The following is a 20,230-nucleotide window of genomic DNA, read 5'->3' as shown; positions in this document are numbered from 1 at the left end:
ATACTTTAAAAAAATCACAGAAGAAAAATTACTTAACCTAAAGGATATGCTATAAAGGTACAAAAGCTTACAAAACACCAAATAGATTGGAGCAGAAAAGAAAATACTCTCTCTACATAATAACCAAAACCCTAAAGATACAGGACAAAAAAATAGATATTAAAAGCTGCTAAGCAAAAAGGCCAAGCACCAAATAAAGGCAGACCTGTTAGAATGACACCTGCCTTCTCAAGGAAGACTCTAAAATCCAGAAGGGCCTGGACAGATGTGATGACCACAGATGCCAGCCTAGACTACCATACCTATCAAAACTTACAATAACCACAGATGAAGAAAGCAAGATATTCCATAATAAAGTCAAATTTAAACAATGCCCATCCACAAATCCAGCCCTACAGAATGTACCAGAAGGAAAACACCAATCTAAGGAACTTAAGTGCACTCACGAAAACACAGGAAATAAATACTCTCACACCAGCAAAACCAAGAAGCAGACAGACAGACAGACAGACGGACGGACACACACACACACACACACACACACACACACACACACACACACACACACGTTGGGGTTAGTCTTGTGCAAAGTGTATTCAGATGTTGAGTTCTGTGCCCCAAGACCAAGTCTGGACATGGGTAATGTTGACCATATTGCCGTATTGACCAATGTGCTGTAAAGAACATTGCTCTCTGATGATCTCTGATTTGTTAATAAAAGGCTAGAGCCTGTGCCTGGGCAGGAGAGAGGGGCGGGACTTGAGATCAAGTAGGGGGATCTCAGGTAGGGACCAAAAAGAGAAAGAAAAAGACATGGAAAAGGAGGTGGCCATTAGGTGGGATGGACTAGGAGCACATGGCCAAGAGAAGTTTGACCTCAGGACAGACAACTGTCCTGGGCAAAAGCTTCACAGGAGACACTAACTTGGCAAGTAATGGGTCATTTGTGTGGATTTTAGCAGGTGGAAGTTCAGAGCCTGCCCTGCATAGTGCGGACAGCTTATTAATAAATTACAGCGTTTCTGGGTCATTTTCTTGGGAACAAAACAGGCAAGGATGTAGCAGAAGCCCTCCCATAAAATTACCTCAATGCACATTCACATTCATACCACCACCACCACCACCACCAAAAACAAAACAGATATTGACAATCATTAGTCACTGATATCTCTCAGTATCAGTGGTCTCCATTCTCCAATAAAAAGACACAGATGAACAGAATGGATGGGGGGCTAGGGGGAAGGGTTCGGATAGGGAGGGTGGGAGAGGGGAATGGGGAGGGTAGGGAGAGGGGTTTCTTTGAAATGGTTTTTCAGTGTTACCAATCTTCTCTAGTATGGGAAGTGAAGGAGCTCTTCTAGGTGATGTTCAGTATCATCTAGCTCTCTTATTTGGGGGTAACAATATAAATCTTGGGGAGGAGGTAGGGGGTTTTCAAGGACAGTGTACATTATAGGTTAGGGATGAAGTGCTGAAAAGGCTTGATTTGCATGAAGAGGGTTTCCAGGTTCTTATTATTTTGTCTTTTTTTTTTTTTTTGTTTTTCTTTCCAGAGCTGAGGCCCAAACCAAGGGCCTTGCGCTTGCTAGGCAAGCGCTCTACCACTGAGCTGAATCCCCAACCCCGGGTTTCCAGGTTCTAAAACCCATAATTTGTCTGAGAAGATGGAAAGATCTCTCATGCTCACAGATTGGTAGGATCAACAGAGTCAAAAATGGTCTTCCTACCAAAAGCGATCTACAGATTCAACAGAATCCCCATCAAAATTCCAACACAAATTTTTACAGAGCTTGAAACAACAAAACTCAACTTCATATGGGAGAACAAAAATCCCAGGATAGCTAATGGATAAAGAAAATGTGGTCCATTTACATGATGGAGTATTACTCAGCTCTTAAAAAAATGACATCATGAAATCTGCAGGCAAATGGATGGAACTAGAAAAGAAAAATCGTCTGAGTGAGGTAACCCACACCCATAAAGACAAACGTGGTAAGTGGATTAGCTGTAAAGTAACTGACAATCATGATACAATCCACAGAACCTGAAAGGAAAAGTAACAAGGAGGGCTCTAGGGGACAGATTGATCTCCCTGGGAAGGAGAAGTAGAATAGATTTTGTGGGTGGACTGGGGGCAGGTGGGAATGGGACCAGAGAGAACAGGTAGAGGGGGGAGGATGAAGAAAGTGAATACAGAAGAGTCAACCAGAATTGGAGAGCATTTGGGGAACAATGTGGAAACCTAGTGCCGTAGAAACCCCCAGGATTCTACGAGGGTGACCCTAGCAAGGACTCCTAGAAATGGAGGATACAGAAGTCATCTTCTGTAACAGGCAGCGCTTCCAGTGGTGGGGCTGGGACCCTAACCTAGCCACAAAACCTTCGGCCTACAATGCCCTGCATGCAAGATGTGCTGGGGCAGCAGAGGTGCAGAACTTGTGGAAACAGCCAACCAATGGCGGGTGTGATTTGAGGCCCACATGACTAAAGCGAGTCCATGCCCAGCACTGCCTGGATGACCAGGAACAGGAGGCTGGATGGTCCAGAGACCTAAGATAGGAAAAAAAAAATCAATGAAATGAGTCCTAACGATGTTCACCTATACTCATAGATGGGTGTCTAGCCCAACCATCCCCAGAGAGGCCTCCTCCAGTAGCAGAGGGGAGCAGATGCAGAGACACACAGCTAAAAAATAGAACAGAGAGAGCCCAAACTGGAGATCTTCGTTAGGTCCCCTCCCTCGGGGAACCCTGTAGAAGATGGGGAGGAAGGATTGTAGGAGCCAGAAGGGTTGGGAACACCAGGAGAATAAAGCCCACAGAATAAACTAAGCAGGGTTCATAGGGACTCACAGAGACTGAAGCAGCGATCACTGAGCCTGTATGGTCTGTACTATGTCCTCTGCATATGCTAGGGTGTTTATGTGGGACTCCCAACAGTGGAAGTGGGGGTTATCCTTGACTCTTTCTCTGCCCTTTGGAAGCTTTTCCTCCTACTGGGTTGCCTTGTATAGCCCTGTAACAAGGGTTTATCCCTAGTCCTATTGTAGCTTGTCATGTCATATTCAGTTCATGTCCCTGGGAGGCCCACTCATTTTTGGATACACTGCATGAGAGAAGAAATAAGGAAAAAAGATTCTTAGGACTGGGGCTTTAAGTAGCATAACCTTTAATTGAAGGTTATAGATTTAAATTCTCAGGAAAATCCAAAGGTGTGAAAACGCAAGTTAAAGGTAAGCGTGGGCCAGGTATGATGAGTTAATCCTCTACTCCCAGCACAAGGAGACAGAGACAAGAGGAGTTCTGTAAGCTCGAGGGCTATCTGGTCTACCTATCTAGCCAGAGCTACACAGTGAGATCCTGCTCTCTCAATACATACAAAGAGATGTGCTCAAGAGTATAAGAAGAAATGAAGCAGACAGACTTGATCCCAATAGGCTGAGACTGCTTTATTGGAACAGCGAGGGGTCCTGACCTTTCCACAGGATGAAGGTTGAGTGCATTTAGAAGGACTGGGAGACAAGTATAGTGCATACACATAGGTAGCTATCAGGAAGTTACAGCTATTTTCTGTGGTTGACCTGGAGAAGGGTGGGTTGTTTTCAGTACCCAGGCATTTTGTTTCTGCAGCTGAAGCAGAACAGTCAGGAGGGGGCTAAGACATTCTTTATGGCTAGGAATTATTGCCCCCTACAACCCGACTCATTTCCTCCCTACCTAAGGCTATTACCCAACAAGGTGTTCCACCTGCCCCACCCTATGTCTTTGTTGCATAGAAGCAGAGCAAGTCCTCAGGATAATACTGTCATCAAGGCAAGGGACTCTTCTCACCTTCGGATATTGACATCAAAGTGTACTGGTGTCAGTGGTGACTTACAGTACAGTGATGACCTTGCTGTGTCCTCTTTGTCAAGCAGGCAGCTACTTGAAGTCTCATGAGCTTTAACCCTTCCGTGCTCAGCATTGTGAGATGGAAGCACAAAAATCCCAAAAGGGTTAGTGGGAGTGGTGGGCCATTGGGGTACACCGCCCCACAGTGATCTGGCAACAGCCGGGTGTGCCTGACTCACTATAAAAGGGGCCGCTTGCCCCCTCCTCACGCTCTTATTCTCCTACCCTCTTACTTTCTGCCCCTTCTCTCCCTGCCCCTTCTCCCTCTCTCCCCATCCTCATCCCATCCCAACCCCCCTACATGTTCATGGCTGGCCTCTCCTCTCTTCTCTCTTCTCTTCCCCTCCCCTATGCTCCCCCCTCTCTGTCTGCCTTTCTCTGTTTCTACTCCCTCAACTCCCTTTCCCATGCCCTATTCCACACTATATCCGTTGTATGGCTGGTACTTCAAGGGAAGGGATGCCTCAGCATGGGCCCACAGAGGCACTCCCCCACCACCCCATACACACACACCAGCCAAGGCTTGTACCAAACATACCGTGGCTCTTTCGGTACTTTATGAGGCTGACTGATTCTGTGTAGCATGGTACATTAAACCGTACGGCATGTGGGATCACCAGTCGATTCTGCTCTTGGCAGTAAGTTCTCCTCAAAGCACATTTACATTGGGTGCCTGTGTGGCTGACACAATAGTCAAACCACTGAAAACCAATGTTTTCCTTTGATGAGGAATTTGTATCCAAGGAAGACATCTTTCAAAGAGGATGTCAGTGTTAATACAGCCTCATCAAACTAACAAAGGCTGAGGGAATTGACAGCAGATGTGCACCACAGAAACTGTTGCAGGAAGTTCTTCAAGCAGATGTATGACACCCAGGAGACACTCATATGTATACAAAAAGATTTAAGGGGCTTAACAAAGGCTGAAGAAGGTAACTAGGACATTTTTTTTTTCTTAACAGATGACTGATGTCTGTACTAGTCAGAGTTTTCCCAAGGAACAAAACCAACAGAATAAATATATACATTAAAAACTGGCTTTATTAGATTGTCTTACACACCATAAGCTCGTTAGTCCAAACACAGCTATGCTCTGGAGAAGCTGGGAACCCAATAGCTACTTGGTCCATGTAGCTGGATTCCTCCTCAGCAGAGGTAATCTGGTGCTGAAGGCCTGGAAGATTCCTGGAGAGTCACTAGTCTTCAGTTCACGTTGGATGACCAAGCATGCTGGCTTCTGATGTCAGAGAAGAGGGTGGTGACAGCTGCAGGGCAGCAATAAAGTAGATGAATTCACTAGAAGGGAGCAAAGGCAGGCATGTTGACAGGATAGACACTTTCTATCCACATTTAGTGATGCTGTCCACTCGTGGAGAGGATGCCCCCACCGTATCTTAGCTGTTTCTCTACTGCTATGAAGACCAAGGCAACTCATACAAAAGAAGGCTTTTCATTCGGGAGCTTGCTTACAGGGTCTGAGGGTTGGTCCATTATCATCATGGTGAGGGCATGGTGGGAGCGTGGTGGCACTCACGGTGCTGGAGCAGTAGCTAAAGTCACATCCTGATCCACAGGCAGGGAGGCAGGGACAGAGAGAGACTGAGCCTGGCATGGGCTTTTGAAACCTCAAAGTCCACCCCCCTGTGACACACTTCCTTAAACAAGGCCACATCTCCTATCAGTTCCACTTCCTGGTGACTAAGCATTCAAATCAAAGAGCATGGTGACTCCTGATTTTTGATCCCAGCACTGGGAAGGGAAAAGCAGGCAGAAGTCTATGAGTTCAAGGCCAGCCTGGTTTACAAAGTGAATTCCAGTTCAGCCAAGGTTGTTATACAGAGAAAGTCCGTTTTGACAATCAAAACAAAACAACATTAAAAAGAGATCTATGAGCCTATGGAACCCACTCTTATTCAAACCACCACACATCATTAATTTTCTTAGTTAATCTTTCTAGGAAATGCTATCTCAGACCTACCCAGAGGATATCTCTTAATTGATCCTAAATTTAGTCCATTGACTACCAAGACTGACCATCAGAACGTTTAAAGAAAAAATGGTCACTCTGAGGGTGTCAAGTATGGTTTTGGTCTTAGTCTAGTCTCAGTCTTGGCATAAAACTAAAAGTTTTGTAATCTTCAAGGCTCTTTTACAAATTAGTTCACTGAAGTCCCTAGGTAGATTAAGGGTAAGTGTTGGTCATCAGAAAGATCGAGGTAAGATTAGAAGGTTGGGACTTTCAACAGTACCCCCAATCTCTGGGATGGGGGTGGGGTAAGGCTGGAGGTTAAGCTGATTCTTAAAGGTCAATGATTTAGTTAGTCATGCCTATGACTAACTAATTCTAGAACTTCTGAATAACAATGCATCGAGGACTTATGTAAAACTGTGACAAATGTTAAAGAAATTCCGAAAAATCAGATTGTGTTTTGTGGTAGTGCTAGGGATTAGTATGCAGGCATGTATACAGGCATAATACTATATGCTGTATTCGTAATAAATTAATTAAATCTTTATAAAAAAGAATTCTTAGTGTAGTCACATAGGCCTGGGGTTCCGTGCTCAGCACCCACATGGAGGCTCACAAACATCTGTAACTCCAGTTCTAGGTACTCTAACGCCATCTGCTGGCCGCTGTGGGCTCCTTCCTATAAATAAGGCTCAAGCGAACTGATGAAGGTCAGACACATACGCAAGAATAAAAATAAATCACTAACTCTTAACATTCTAGTTGGGTGTTCTTCAACTCTGTAATGTTACTCTAAAAATGCTTTATTTTATTTGTGTCTGTGTATGCCTCTGTGTGTATATGCACCCATGCATGTGGGTACCCATGGAGGCCAGAAGAGGGAGTTGTCTCCTCTGGCACTGGTTGTGAGCCACCTGGCATGGATGGTAGGAAGGAGAGTACAGTCCTCTGCACGAGCAGCGAATGACATCACTTCAAATATTATTTATTTGTTTATTTGTTGTGATGTTGTTTTTAATAGTTTCTGGATGGGAATTATGGTGGACACCTTTGAACTTAGCACTTGGTACTTTGGATGCAGAGGCAGGTAGATCTCTGTTAGTTTAAGGCCGGCTTGGTCTATCTCATGAGATACTGTCTCAAAAAATGTTCTAATTCTTTGAATGAATGTTCGAGGACGAACCGTTTATCTATCTGAAAAGAGGAAATGCAACTGCTTTGTATTCTCTGATAACTGTTTAAGTGTCTACTTTTTTTCCTCTAGTCTATTTCTGCTTTGTTTGCTTTCTTGTGGGTCTTCATTTTATGTTTCTGAAATTTATTTTTTCTAGGACATTTCATCTTAAAATTTAGTTGGGTATAATTCGACAGCTGAGTAATAAGGTAAGTGTGATGGTTTGCAAATGCTTGGCCCAGGGAGTGGCACTATTAGAAGGTGTGGCCTTCTTGGAGGAAGTGTGTTACTGTGGGGGTGGCCTTAGAGACCCTCCTCCTAGCTGCCTAGGGATGCTCAGTCCGTTCCTGGCTTCCTTTGGATGAAGATGTAGAACTCAGCTACTCCTGAACTATGCCTGCCTGGACTCTGCAATGCTGCCATGCTCTCACCTTCATAATGGACTGAACCTCTGAACCTGTAAGGCAGCCCTGTTTAAATGTTATCTTCTATAAAACTTACATTGGTCATGGTGTTTGTTCACAGCAGTAAGACCCTAACAAAGACAGTAAGTTTCCTCCAGAAAATTTGTGTTTCCATCTGTGGTAGTTTGAATGAGAATGTCCCCATTAGCTTATATATTTGAATACTTGGTTCCTCTTCACTGGAACTATTCGAGAAGGATTAGGAGGTGTGGCCCTGTTGGAAATGTGTTACTAGGGGTGGGTTTTAAGATTTCAAAGATGTGCTATTCCCAGTTAGTGCTCTCTGCCTCATGCTTGTGGATTAAGACATAAGCTTTCAGCTACTGCTCCAGCATGTCTCCTTACTGCTGTGCTCTCCCCATGGTTGTCATAGACTCTAACCCTCTGAAACTGTATGCCCAAATAAAATCTTTCTTTTTTCTTTCTTTTTTCTTTTGCTTTTAAAGAATTTTATTAGAAGCAGGAAACCATGCACTTCCATTCCAAGCCATTGTAAGCATAAAACAGATACACTTTAGGCAAGGTAGGCTTTTATTACATTGGCTAATACTCATGTTCAAGTTAGGCTCTAGTTCAGTCTGGGCTGCCACCCACCATGCCTAGCTGACGCTGATGTGGGACAGCCAGCATCTACCGCTTGCGGCCTCTCACACTCAGATAGCTGGCAACAAGGCAGTAAAAAGCCGTCCAACTTGTCAGTTTGAGTAGCAGCTAAGCCCTTCCCAGCACAGAGGACAAAGGGCTTGTTAGACAATGAGATGATCATGACATTTCGGTCACTTGTAGGAACTCCACCTTAGTCTGGGTCCTGAGGTTAGCCCACATCTAGGTGAGAGGATGGGGCCCCTGGGCGGCCTTCAGACCTCACCCTTCCTTTGAGTATAGGCAGCTAGCGAGTGTCCACAAAGCCCATTGTGCTCCTGGGTCCCGCAGGGGAAGGTCAGGAGCTTGCTGCAGGCCTACCCGAGTCTTGTCCTCCGGAGTCCACAGATGCTGCAGAGATCAGTGGGGAGCAGTGGAGGAGAGAAGACCAGGGAACCAGGTCCTGCTGGTTGGCAAGGGTCAGGAGCCTGGAAGAGACCACTGAGTGAGCACAGATCCGAGAGACTCGGGCCAGCGGCCCCCACCCCGGGCTGGGTCAGTTATAAGGGGTGGCATCATGTGGACATCAGAAACTCTAGTCTGTAAATGTGGGTCATCCTACCTGAAAATCTTTCTTTTACAAGTTGCCTTGGTCGTGGCATCTTATCATAAGAAAGTTACTAAGAATCTGGGTGTGGTGGTGCACATCATAAATCCCAGCACTCAGGATGCAGAGGCAGGTGGATCTCTGAATTTGAGGCAAGTCTGGTCTACAGTGTGAGTTCCTGGACAGCCAAGGTGACACAGAGAAACCCTGTCTCAAAAACAACAATTACAACAACAAAAGAAAAGAAAAAAACAGAAAAAAAAAAACTAAACAAAGGAAAAAGCCTGAGGGCAGTGGTGGCTCACACCTTCAACCCCAGCATTTATTTAGGAGGCATGAGGTCAGCCCGGTCTACAGAGTTTCAGGTCAGCCAGGAGCACAGCTACACAGAGAGACCCTGTCTTGGGGGAGGGAGTTACTAAGATACCTTCTAACAGTTAGATGGTGCTGTGATTGCTTAATTGACCCCTGGAATTGAATCCCTTCCCCTACTTTCAAAAGTGGCCCATTTCAATTTTCCAGTGAAGGTCAGAAACTCCAGCTGCAGCCTGTGTGGAATCAATGTCTGTCCCCTTAGGGTCAAGTGTCTTTAGAGTCACTCTGTTTTTCAGCTATTCCTCTTAGATTGGCAAAAGCTGTGATCTTTTAGCACATCCAGTGAGAAGAGTACCCTTTGTCTTTGGCAGTCAGGACTGTTTATCTCTGGCTTCTGGCCAAAGGCAGGCTGTCTCTCAGATGGCTTTTAAGGGAGAGCAAATGCCCTTTGGAGGGAAATGGATTCAAGTCACCTCTTTAAACTCCAACTCCTCAGCTCAAAGCCCACTACATTTTTTGACTTCCCTTTTTTTTTTTTTTTTTTTTTTAGCAAATGTTTCTAGTATTTATCCAACTTTTCTTTAGTCGTTTATAGTGAACAGATTAAAAAAATCTTTATTGAGCCCCACGGCGGAGGAAGTGGAGTGGACAGAGACAAATGTGTACGGCTCTTGACATTAGTTCTTCCCCTCATTGCTGTGGTAAATAACTCTACTAGTTGCTCCTCCAGCTTCCATGCAAAGACTCTTCTTCACAGCATTTTTGATGTTGAGCTTGTCCATGTCACATGCTGTGGTTGCTGAATTGTTGCTAAATGTGATACAGGGAGAACCTTGGCATGCGCTTTCATATCTAGGCTCCCTCTCCTTCGATTCTGCCACTGCCATCAGAAAAACCTCCCTCAGAGAGACACAGCCTCTTCGAACATAAAAGAGATGTAGCTGATGGCGAAGCCCGGCCTGGTCCGGGACAACTAGTCCTAACAACCTGGGTTTGGACAACTTTCCTCGACAGACCAATTAAACACTACAGTGGAGGGCTGGAGAGATGCCTCAGTGGTTCCGGAGGACCAGGATTCAATTCCCAGCACCTATGTGGCAGCTCACAATTGTCTGTAACTCCAGTTCCAGAGGATCTGATGCCCTCACACAGACATGCATGGAGACAGATGCGCATGAAATAGAAACAAACAAACTCCCTGTGTGCCCCACTCCCAAAAACCCACAACAGTGGGCCTGGTGTGGTAGTGGTAGGCAGGTAGATCTCTGTGTGTTCTAGGACAGTCTGGTCCAGAGTGAGCTCCAGGACAACCAGAGCTACATAATAGAGAGACCCTGTCTGAAAATACAAAACAAAACAACAAAAACAACAAAAATGAAATGAAAGCCAAACAACAAACCAAAACAACACACAGTGTGAAGATTATTCGATGGAGTCACATTGAGAAGAACAGGGAGGTCCAGTCGGTCTTCTGGGCCCTAAGATGAGGTTTAGGGGTAAATAGAAGACAAATAACCAAGCAGTCCTTCTCAAGGTGTGGCCCCGCCTACCACATTATTTTGGCTCCAGATTCCCTCATAAATTGGTCTTAGATGGTGTTGGCATGTTGTGAAATCTATTCCCGAGAAACGAGCTCCCATCTCTGGCTGACACTAGGGCTCCATCCTTTCCTTTCTCTCAGTATGAGACGCCATTTTTTCTTTTCTTTTCTTTTTTTTTTTTTGGTTCTTTTTTTCAGAGCTGGGGACCGAACCCAGGGCCTTGCGCTTCCTAGGCAAGCGCTCTACCGCTGAGCTAAATCCCCAACCCCTGAGACGCCATTTTTTAAAAAAGATTTATTTATTATATATGAGCACACTGTAGCTGTCTTCAGACACACCAGAATAGGGCATCAGATTCCATTACAGATGGTTGTGAGCCACCATGTGGTTGCTGGGATTTGAACTCAGGACCTCTGGAAGAGCAGTCAGTGCTCTTAACCACTGAGCCATCTCTCCAGCCCCCTCCCCCCTTTTAAGGTCTGCTATTTCAAGACTCTTATAATTAAAAGGAAGCACAAAAGGTGTCTCTGGAATATCCTCATCCCTGAGGTTGTAGAGACGGCTCAGTGGTTATGAACACTGGCTGCTCTTCTCAAGGACTTGATCACAAGTGTTGCTCAGACACACGTGTAGCCAAAATACCTTCTCACATTAAAAAAAATAATATCTTCATTCTTTCCAGGGTGGTTGGTTACAGCAATTTGAAGCACAACCACCCAGATGGACCCAGCTTGGACCACTGGTGCATGGCCCCAAAGACCAGAAGTCTGAGGCATAGCAAAGAGCAAGTAACTATTGTTGTAGGCGAAAAACAGGGTTGGATAGTTTGTATCACAGCACTTTTGTGGCTTAACCACAGAAGCAGCCTCTCAAGAAGCTGGCTCTATAGAAAAATAAAATAAAAGAAGCTGTGCTTGGTATATGAGTTCCGGAAATTTTTCTTTTCTAAGGGTCATTTCTTTAACCAGGGAGGTCTCATGGCTACATGATTCCCTAGGTACTTTCTCCTTCATGTTCTCTACATGGACTTGAAACGGTTCAGAAGAGAGCAGGAGTGTGTGCAGCTTGGTATGCTCAAGGATGTGTCCAGTCTCTGACACCACCAAAGAAAAATTATAGTCCATTTTCTGTACACTTGATCTCGTGCACCCGCAGGTAAGAAGAACTCACCACATCTATGCCTGTATGTTTACTCCTCCAGGTTAAACCTTTTGTTTGATTATTTTTTTTTTTAGAAGGGTCTTACTCTGTAACCCAGGCTAGCCTGGGACTCATTATATAGTCAGGCTGACCTCAAACTAGCAGTGATCCTTCTGCTGTAATCTCCTGAGTGTTGGGATCAGAGGCATGTACCACTATCTGGCTTGAAAAATCTTTTAAGTAGCTGGCAAAATTGCTCAGAACTGGTATCTTTCAAAACAAAATACAGGCATACCAACTCAATTTTTTATGAATGCATCTCAGAATATTATTGTTATTTTCATTGGTGACATACATTACCCTACATATATAAAGGCCAGTTCAAAATGTATCTGTGTGTGTGTGTGTGCAGTGAATGCATTGTATTCATGCATGTCCCTCCATGTAGGCATATATGTAAAGGCTAGAAACGGATACTAGACTCTCTCTAAGACTCTCTACCTTTCCTTTTGAGGGAGGGTCTCTTCCTGAACCTGGATCTTACTTATTTGAGTATGTTTACTGGGCAGCAAGCTCCTGGGATCTCTGCCTATCTTGTGATCTTGTGACAAGCACTTTATGCACCAAACCACCTCCCTGCCCTTCAAACTGTATTTACATCTCATAAAAAATGGTAACATGGACATCCATGTGTCTATAACAGATTAGCAGACAAGACGGCACTACTTCTTCAGAAAATCTTAACTCCCTCCCAAAGTCACATTCTTTTACCTCCCAACTGGCATAACCACTATCTTATATTTTGTAACATTTATTTTTCTGTGTAAACTTAACTCTTTACACAACATTTAGTTCTGTGTGCTTTTGAACTTCATATAAAATGTTTCATGCTATTAGCTATTCATTTGTGGAATTTCCTTATTAAAATTTCATTTATTATTACTGTATGTGTGTGTGTATGTATATTATATGTAGGTATACATGCTATGGCAAGCCCATGAAAGTCAGAAGACAATTTTGTGACATCTGTTCTCTCTTTCTATTTCTATATGGGTCCCTGAAACTGAACTCAACATGTCTGGCTTGTGAGGCAAACACTCTGACTTGCTGAGCCATCTCAATAGGCCTGTGACTGACTCTCTTAGTTTGCTTTTGATATTCTTTGTCTTTTATTTAAGATTTATTTATTTTATATATGTAAGACACTGTCACTGTCTTCAGACACACCAGAAGAGGGCTTCTGACCCCATTACAGATGGTTGTGAGCCACCATGTGGCTGCTGGGACTTGAACTCAAGACCTCTAGAAGAGCAGTCAGTGCTCTTAACTGCTGAGCCATCTCTCTAGCCCCTCTTAATTTTTTAAAAGGTTATTTATATATTTTATGTATATGGGTGTTTTATCTGCATGTACTTCTGCACAAAAGAAGAGGCCATTGGATTCCACAGGACTACAGTTACAGTTATGAGCCACCATGGGAATTGAACTGAAGAACTTTGGGTGAGCAAACAATGCTCTTAACCTCTGAGCCGTTCCTTCATCTCCTCCTTATTTGTTTCTTTGTTTGTTTGTTTTTTTCCAAGAAAGGGTCTCACTATACATTTCTGGCTGTCCTGGAACTCACTAAGTAGTCCAGGCTGGACTCAAACTCACAGAACTCTGTCTGCCTCCACCTTCCTAGTGCTGCTATGATTGAAGGCTTGTACTCTATACCTGGTTGTTCCTTTTCTGTTTGTCTGTTTGTTTTTGTTTGGTTTGTTTTTGTTTTTTGATATAGAATGTCATGGAACTCAGGCTGACTTTGAATTGACTGTGAAGTTTAGGATGACCCTGAGCTCCTGTCTTCCAAATGCTAGGATTAGAGGTGTATAGTACCATGTCTGCTTGAAGGTTATTCTTGACTGTGAAGTTGTAGCTTACTGTTTTTTTATATATAGTATTGAATTGTATTAAACTTCTACAATTTATTCCTCCATTATTTTATTAACATGTGGGCCATTCCCACTGCTTTGTTATCACAACTAATGTTGTCATTAAGGTCCCTGACATACCTGTGTAAAACTCATAGACACTAGATATATGCACACTCTTACACACACACACACACACACACACACACACACACACACACACACACTTACACATGGGGTGGAACTGTTTAGCTGTAGGATATTTATTAATGTGCAATTTGAATTTCCTCTTAAAAAACTAAATTGGGAAGCTATAGCTTCAGTGCAGCTACCTATTTTGATAAGATTTTTATAGGCAAAGGGCTGGGGTTGGGGAGAGAAGTAGCCAGCATTTTGTAAATTAAAGATTGGAGTGTATGTTTTTGTAGCTCAACATTTTGTTTGTTAGTCGTATTCATTAATTTGTAACTGGGTCTTATGTATCTCAGGTTGGCCTCAAGCTCACTACATAGTTTAGATCAGCTTTGAGTGTCTAATTATCTTGACTCCATCTCCAGAGTGTTGGGACCATCACGCTCCTTTTATGGAGTGCTGGGAATTGAACCCGGGGTTTAATGTTCTAGCAAAGGATCGGTGTTGGTTCTTAGTGCCCAAGTGGGGTGACTCACAGTTGCCTATAACTCTAGCTCCAGGGAATCTGACACCTTCTTCTGGCATCCATGGGCACCCACATACACACACATATACACAAATAAAATGTTACTTATTTTCAGACAGCGTCTCATTGTATAGCTATAGCTGGCTTGGAGCTCCCCCTATGTAGATTAGGCTGGTCTCAAACTCACAGAAATATGCCTGCCTCAAGGCCTGCACCACCACCTCCATCTAATAAGTTAAAATTAGGTCTTGTGTGTGTGTGTTTTGCCTGTCTGTCTGTATGTATGTGCATTATACATGTAACTGGAGAGGTCAGAAGAGGGAGTTAGGTCCCCTAGAACTGTAGTTAAGAATAGTTGTGATCCACTGTGTGGGTGCTGGGAACCAAACCCAGGTCCTCTACAAGAGCATCAAGTACTCTTAATCAGTGGTCACCTCTCTAGCCTATAAAATATTAAAAAAAATATTTTTAGGGTAGGTGAGATGACCTGGTGGACAAAAACGCTTGCTGCCCAAGCTTGATGACCAGGGTTTGATCATTGGAATCCATGATAGAAGAAGAAAATCAACTTTCACCCTAGTCTAGTCTCAACACCCACACTATGCACACACACACACACACACACACACACACACACACACACACACACACACACACACACACGTAATACGCTTCCCCACAAGATCATTTACCCTAACTATTGCGATTCTTCTAGGTGATCACCCAAATTCTGTATCCAAAACAAATGTGTCACTTCAGGTCCCCAGTCCTGTCCTGGATCACACGGTAGCACCATATTGTACTTCTGTAGTAACTTCCTAACTAGTCTCTCTACTTGAACAGTGGCTAACCATCTCAGATCCATCCTCCACATGGGGTGTGTGTGTGTGTGTGTGTGTGTGTGTGTGTGTGTGTGTATTGTTCAATTGTCCCTGTGCCTTTGGAAATAGATCTAAACTTCATCCAAGTCTGAACCTTATATGACTTCCTTCCTGTTTGTCTCTGCACTGATTTGATTGGTTGACTTTGCATCCCTGGAATATGTTAAGGATATCCCTTCATTAAGGTCTTGGCATGGGTAATTTAAAAAAAAAATAATGGGACCATTGTTTGTAACACTTTAGATTTCAGGTTACGTCATGTCTTCAGAGCGGCTCTCCTGTTTCACATCAGCCAGTCCAGGGGCTTTTACCTTATCCTATATTCTTTCTCCTTCCTAATACTTTTGATAATAAGCTAATCATTTTATAGTTATTTTATTTGTTCTCTCTCTCTCTCTCTCTCTCTCAAATCTTAAAATAACTTTGCATACCAACATCTACACCTAACATTCAATACTCAAATACTCTTTAAATGATTAATACAAAAATTATCAAATAACAGTAAGACCCACCGTTAGTAGGGTCTGGGGAAAATAAGGATTCACAAATAGTGTGACACTAGAATTTAGTAATATTGAAGTAATCAGATTTTTCTCTCAGGACTAGGGGTCAAATCTGGAGAATTGTGAATACTAAGTGATCATCACCACTGAGCTACAGCCATGACTGCAGAGCAATCATGTCTTTGTATGTAGTCAGGTTCGTATCTGAAATTATGTCCCAAGAATATGACTTGAAATTACGATTTATTTAGAATATTCTTATCTGAGTAATTTGCGAAAGTGCACATCACCACTTATAAACATGGCCACATACACATACAATAAATCCTTAAAAATCCTTAAAAAGTTTACCCGGTTCACGTGGGCAGTCACTACTCTTCTGAAGTCGTGCGGACTTTCAACGAAGTTCTCGTCTTCCATTTCATACAGGATATTTCAATCGTCATCGCCTTCCTCTTCTTCTTTGAAACCAGAGGAGCCCCCATCTGCAAGGCCATTCAATCCAGAAAAACGGGACTCATTCAGGAGAACGCCTTCATTTCCACTTTATCACGCAGTCTTGTCATTTCAATCTCTAAGAATGTATCTTGGATTTATTACCTTTCTCCTGTCTTCGCTGCCACCACAATCAGAGTAACCATCTGGATGACTAAAATACTCTCTTACTTAGTTGTTCCAAGTTCATTCTTGTTTTTCTTCAATCCATTTGCAACACAGCAGAATATCTATTTATGAAAATGTATAAAACTGGTTGATATACATAACCATAAATCAATGAAGCAATTTATGAAGTTATGTCTTGCTTCCCACCTCTTCCAAATACAGCCCTTTATTTAACTAACTCTACATATTTGATGTGTATGAATCCTGTGGGTTTTTTTTTTCTGTAATTTTACAGACATATTCCTGGGGTTGGAACGTTGGCTCAGTAGTGAAGGACACATACTATCCTTCCAAAGCGCTTGGGTTCAATTCCCAGCACCCACATTGGGCTGATCACACCTGATTGTCATTCCAATTCCAGGGGCACCTGACAGGTCAGGCCTCCTCTGGCAGTGGCAGTCACATGCACATACTCACACACAGAACTACACGGTACACAGAGGTAAAAAAAATCAAAATAAATGAAAAATAAATATTTCTGAGTTGAGTGTGGGAGGCAGAGGCTGGTGGAGCTAGAGGTCAGCGTAATCTACAAACTGAGTTCCAGGACAGCCAGGGCTATACAGAGAAACTCTGTCTTAAAAAATCAAATAAAAGGGGCTTGGGATTTAGCTCAGTGGTAGAGCGCTTACCTAGGAAGCGCAAGGCCCTGGGTTCAGTCCCCAGCTCCGAAAAAAAAAGAACCAAAAAAAAAAAAAATCAAATAAAAAAGAGACATTCCAACATTTTAAAAGAATTGTTACATTGACAAGTGTATATGTATACACACATTAATATAAGTATATATGTATGCATATATTAAGATGTAAAGATTGGTTATTAACGTAATAAAAGGACTGGCCTGAAAGGGTAGTGAATATCGTTAGTTTAGTAGCTGAACTGTCCTTTTCTGTCAATCTCCATCAATGAGTGTATAAGTGATATTGTGCCTGGCAGTGGTGCCGCATGCTTTTAATCCTGTCACTTTGGAAGCAGAAGCAGGCAGATCTCTGAGTTCAAGGCCAGCGTGGTCCACAGAGTGAGCTCCAGAACAGCCGGAGCTACACAGAGAAACCCTGTCTCAAAAACAAAACGAGGGGGCTGGGGATTTAGCTCAGTGGTAGAGTGCTTACCTAGGAAGCGCAAGGCCTTGGGTTCAGTCCCCAGCTCTGAAAAAAAGAACCAAAAAAAAAAAAAAAAAACAAAACGAAACAAAAACCCCAAACAACAACAAAAGTGGCATTGTTTTCTAGTGTTGGGCACTCATAGTATAGGAACCCAGGGTGCTACCCTTCCTGCAAAAATGGGAGAACTATTCTTCATGATTTTATTTGAATTACCACTTTATGTCCCTCATGACTGTCAAAGGAAAACATCTGTGTATGATTACACGAATACAACTTACATCTAATTATCCAAAGTCTAACTTGCTTTACACATGAACACAAAGTTGTTTGTGTTTTTAGTTCTGACAAATAATGAAATAATGAAATAATTTAATGGTGTAACTAAGGGTAGACAGGTGTTGTCCACCAGAGAGAGAGACCAAAAAACACCTGAATCAGTTAGTATTTATAACTTTCACATACATGAAGATTTTGTTCCAAATGCTAGAAAAATGACGATTGTATTATATTTTTGGGACAATCATGTTTATGGAAATATAGACTTTACTGTATTTTTTTTTTAATTTATCTTTTGGAATTGAACTCAGGGTTTTGTACCAGGCAGGTACTTTACCATTTAGCTATGTCCCAGGCTTTACCTTTTTTTTTTTTTTTTTTTAAGATTTATTTATTCTATATAAGTACATTTTAGCTATCTTCAGACACACCAGAAGAGGGCATCAGATCTTATTACAGATGGTTGTAAGCCACCATGTGGTTGCTGGGATTTGAACTCAGGACCTCTGGAAGAGCAGTCAGTGCTCTTAACCACTGAGCCATCTCTCCAGCCCACCTTTTTTTACTTAAAAAAAAAATAAATTTTTTATTTAGTTTATATATGTGAGTACACATCCCTCTCTTCAGACACACCAGAAGAGGGCATCAGATCCCATTTACAGATGGTTGTGAGCTACCATGTGGTTGCCGGGAGATCTCTGTAGCCCCTAACTTTTTTACTTTGAGACAAAGTCTCATAATACTATGTCCAAATGTGTGCTTCTTTTTATATTTTTTAAATATTCTTCAGCAATTTCATACGTGTATAAAATAAAATTTGGGTCATTTTTATCCCCGTTCACTCCCCCACCTCCCCTATAACCTCTTTCTTTTCTCTTCGATACCAAAGAAACCGGTCTGGCTTTTTTGTAATTTTTTGTTTTTGTCCTCCCCCCTCCACCACCACCCCCGACAGGGTTTGTAGACTAAGCTGGCCTTGAACTCAAAAAGATCCACCAGCTGCTACCTCCAGAGTACTGGCCTATGCCACTATGTCCAGCGAGACTGAGATTTTAAAACTTCAATTTCTTTCCCTACTTTTTCCCTTTCCTATTTTAAGTCCTCCCCTCCAGCCTTTTGCATTCAGACCTCAAGTGTGCCAGACTAGCGCTCTACCACTGTGCTGCAAGCCACAGTCCCATCCTATGTATTTTAACCCTGGATTTGAAAACTTGTGTCCTTTCACTTCTCCAAACCCCAGAATGGTGACTGACAGATTTGTGTTTGCTCTCTTATATTTTCCCGGCAAATGGTAAAGAACTAGGTACCAAGGAGCTCAGTACTTACATGAATAGGAATACAGGCACTAAACAGAACGACCGCTTCAGAAGCGCCACTCACACCAGAGTTCTAGGAGGCAACCCGGGAAGTCCAGTAAATTGATTTTGTTACTTAAGGTTTCTCGGTGCTCGAACCGGCTGCGGTTGCATTATGTCCTTTGAGACGTGTTTATTTGCGCAGTTTGCGAACCTGACCCACACATTTGTGCAGGCTGAACTCGTAGCCAACAAGAGTATGCAGTTAAGTCCACATTCTTTTCACATCACCAGCAACGCATGCTACTCTCTTGAGAAACGTGCACAAGGCAATTCAGGTATTTCTTCACTAGTGATTTTACCGTAAGGAGGATGAGCTCAACCGTACTGGTGTCAGGGCGCGCCAAGACCGGGAAACGAATTAACATTCACTTTCCCAAAAGTATCAAAGCCTCACTCTAGATCAAATCCCGCGCTCTTGCAATGCTCAACCTGATTCTACCGCCACACCGCCCCCGTCAGATACCTATCTACAGAAGGCGGGGCAGAAAAGACAGGTCCTCGCTTTCTCCGAATCAGTTAAGTTTCGTAGAATTTTGGTTTCCTACATTTCAGCTAACATTACTGAAAACCGCCGACCACATGACACAGTAGCCACACACGCGGGCAGAGGAGGAAGCAAAACAAGAAGAAAGCCGGCGCTCCAGTAGCCACGTGAGGAACGAGCTCCCGAGCGCCTTCTCTAGTGATGACTTCAATTCCCGGCCTGCCCCGGGGCGGTTACTATCGGAGGACTACAACTCCCAGGGTGCAGCGGACCAGTCCGCCGCAACCTCCCACTCGCCCGCCTGCCGCTTGTCCCGCCCCTCCCCCGCCCCTCCCAGCCGGATCGGCATGCGCCTGCGCACCGGAGGCCGGAGGAGTCTTACCCTAATGTAAGATGGTGGCCCGTCTAGCCGTGGAACCCACCGAAAGCTGAGAGTCTCTCTCTCAGCCGTAAAGGTCGGACTCACTGAAGCAGTCAGGCCCGGTTCTGAAGAGTTTTTTCGCCGACTCTCGTTCATTGGTCTCCTGTGAGGACTCGGCAACGCGTGGAGTCGGCTAAGAGAAAAGCGAGGCAAGGCAGGCGGGTGAGTGTCTGCGGGGCTGGGCTTAGGGGAAACCCGGCGCTGACCGGCTACGAGAGAGCGGAGGCTTCGCTGGGACTGTGCAGGCCGCACCCCCCTTTCTCCCCACCCCCCCACCCCCGCCCGCCT

At 43.6% G+C, this 20,230-nt stretch overlaps 1 protein-coding gene and 1 long non-coding RNA gene across 10 annotated transcripts in view; one reads left to right on the top strand and one right to left on the bottom strand.

The window, feature by feature from the left end:
• Positions 1–4,913: 4,913 nt before the first annotated feature.
• On the bottom strand, positions 4,914–20,183 carry LOC102553126 (uncharacterized). Of its 4 annotated transcripts, none has more exons than XR_015686457.1 (6): positions 19,904–20,183; positions 19,006–19,068; positions 16,235–16,359; positions 15,986–16,119; positions 8,461–8,567; positions 4,914–5,186 (listed from the first exon to the last, which is right to left on the bottom strand). It is a non-coding gene; the product is annotated as an uncharacterized LOC102553126 (long non-coding RNA). The 4 variants fall into 4 exon arrangements; XR_015686460.1 differs by having other exon boundaries at positions 4,914–5,155; XR_015686458.1 differs by lacking the exon at positions 19,006–19,068.
• The window catches only part of Cnot4 (CCR4-NOT transcription complex, subunit 4), a 102,003-nt gene continuing 101,663 nt past the window's right edge, over positions 19,891–20,230 (top strand). For 5 of the 6 annotated variants that reach the window (XM_087657228.1, XM_087657227.1, XM_087657223.1 and 2 more), the window contains exon 1: positions 19,891–20,104. The gene's annotated coding sequence lies outside the window, so the exon portion shown is untranslated. The remainder of the gene's footprint in view (positions 20,105–20,230) is intronic. The other variant, NM_001037782.1, reaches the window with a different exon arrangement.

The sequence above is a fragment of the Rattus norvegicus genome, chromosome 4, assembly GCF_021556685.1.
Source record: "Rattus norvegicus strain SHRSP/BbbUtx chromosome 4, alternate assembly SHRSP_T2T, whole genome shotgun sequence".
NCBI classification, from domain to species: Eukaryota; Metazoa; Chordata; class Mammalia; order Rodentia; family Muridae; genus Rattus; species Rattus norvegicus.
The sequence above is the reverse complement of the archived record's forward strand: the minus strand, read 5'-3'. Positions and strand labels throughout refer to the sequence as shown.